Raw genomic sequence first — 2,138 nt, 5'->3', positions numbered from 1 at the left:
AGCTAACTACATAGCGATTGCTGTCGTTTTCGATGACGAGCAATATCTCCGACAGAGGCGTAATGCGTTCTTGTTACCAGAGGAGTTATTTCTTTCACAGTATCGTTTGGATATTTTAAGTGTGCGCGCCTTATGCCTAGCTCTTAGGCCGCAATTGGAAAAAGACCATGACCGTGGTGTGGATGTTATTGGGGTGGAGGATAAAGTGCTCGTAACACTGCTGTTTTATGGCTCGGGGACCTTTCAGCACGCTCTGGCCAGCAACTACGAACACGGCATGAGTCAGGCGTCAGTCAGTCGTAGCATTGAACGGGTCACAAATGCCATAATTAATGTCAAAAGTGATTTGATATCGTTTCCAACAGATGAGGCGTCAGAAAGGTCTATGAAGGTATGAATTTACTCAGATATTAGCTTTCCAACGGAACGTTTATTTATTGTAATTGTTACGATCATAGGCGTCTTTTATGGCCACCTGCAGCTTACCAAACGTTATTGGAGCAATTGATTGTACGCATGTTCCAATCAAAGGCCTTTCACCAAACAGTAATGCGTACAAGAACAGAAAGGGGAAATTTTCCATTAACGTTCAACTTGTGAGACATTTTGCTTTATTCATAACAAATCCGTTTTCATTAAAATGTTTCGTTTACAATAGGTCAGCGACAACGAATTGCGCATCATGAATGTGGCAGCTCGGTGGCCTGGTAGCGGTCATGACTCGTTCATCTGGCGAAATAGCAGGCTGTTTGAGGCATTTGTTGAAGGGGACATGTCCCATGGTTACCTTCTTGGTGATGGAGGCTACCCCTTACAACCGTGGCTCATGGTGCCAGTATACCGCCCACAAACGCCGGCAGAGGTGGAATTTAACACCCGGCATATTCGTGGTAGGTTGTGCATTATTTCCTTGTGTGGCCGGTAATAGTTTTTTCTGTGAAATTTATGTTTGTTTATGTAGGACGAAACGTCATCGAGCGCCTTAACGGCGTCCTCAAGTCACGGTTTCGTTGCCTTGCTGGCTCAGGAGGCAAATTATGCTACCATCCGGACAAAGTGTGCCGCATTATAACAGCTTGTTGCATTCTTCACAACATGTGTTTGGCAAATAAGATACCCTTGCCTGAGGATAATGGTATGTGAGATTGCTTGTTACTTTCTTTGCATACTCCTCATCAGTACAACAATATGTACCTCTTTCGTAGAAGATGGTGCTGTCGAGAATGACGCAGTTGTCGAAATGCAGGTCGACGATGATGCCCCTGCGAATGGGCAGGCTGCAGCGGCTGGTTATCGTGTCCGGCAACACCTCATAAACATCTGCGAAAACCAGTTATAATTCATTTTAACAGGAAGGTGTGTTTCAACGTGAAGCTTTATCTACGTCTAATTAAATTAAATGGATGTGTTTGTAAGATACTGACACCCATATTTTGTAGGCATTGAGCTGTGCAGTAGGAAAGGGGGCCTGCCATCAAAACTCCCCGACTCGATTGCGACCGCAGTAGGTAACGGGACCTGCGTCATCAAAACTCCCCGACCTGATTGCGACCGCAGTAGGCAACGGGACCTGCGTCATCAAAACTCCCCGACCCGATTGCGACCGCAGTAGGCAAAGGGAAGTGCGTCATCAAAACTCCCCTACTCAATCAGCGACTGCAATAGGCAAGGGGACCTGCATCAACAAAACTCCCCATGGGAAACAACGTGTGGCCACCTCCAAGTGGTGTTTCTCGGGTGACGCTAAGTGCCACACATGGCGTGTACTGCTACTCCTGAGACAAATCGGTATGACGCTCTCATTATGGTTAGACATTGTAATAACAAGAAACCAACACATTTCACGCCTTCTTCACAAAATATATTTTAGCTTCCCATTGTAGTAACGCAATTAGCGACATATTCAACGTATGTCCATAACTGGTGTCAGCAGAGGACGCAAAGATGGTAACTACACTTATCTTACGGACATGCTTTTGACATGTGTATATGTACTTGTGTTTGGCTGATAAATGTTTCTCGATAGAGTAGCAATTGCACAGTTTGGCCATGCAATGCTTCTACTTGTATTTGTTTCGCCACGGACCACACTTCATCGAGTTCGGCTTACGAACATAACCGCTGTCATCACAAACCAT

At 45.4% G+C, this 2,138-nt stretch overlaps 2 long non-coding RNA genes across 2 annotated transcripts; one reads left to right on the top strand and one right to left on the bottom strand.

Moving 5' to 3' along the window:
* Positions 1-626: 626 nt before the first annotated feature.
* Positions 627-2,075, bottom strand: LOC149676426 (uncharacterized). Its single transcript, XR_016366689.1, has 3 exons — positions 1,996-2,075; positions 1,195-1,920; positions 627-1,123 (listed from the first exon to the last, which is right to left on the bottom strand). It is a non-coding gene; the product is annotated as an uncharacterized LOC149676426 (long non-coding RNA).
* Positions 1,252-2,138, top strand: LOC149676425 (uncharacterized). Its single transcript, XR_016366690.1, has 4 exons — positions 1,252-1,356; positions 1,440-1,788; positions 1,871-1,947; positions 2,027-2,138. It is a non-coding gene; the product is annotated as an uncharacterized LOC149676425 (long non-coding RNA).

This window comes from Phalangium opilio, unplaced genomic scaffold, assembly GCF_054372755.1.
Source record: "Phalangium opilio isolate 3A_F unplaced genomic scaffold, DU_Popi_V2 ptg000046l_1, whole genome shotgun sequence".
NCBI classification, from domain to species: domain Eukaryota; kingdom Metazoa; phylum Arthropoda; class Arachnida; order Opiliones; family Phalangiidae; genus Phalangium; species Phalangium opilio.
The sequence above is the reverse complement of the archived record's forward strand: the minus strand, read 5'-3'. Positions and strand labels throughout refer to the sequence as shown.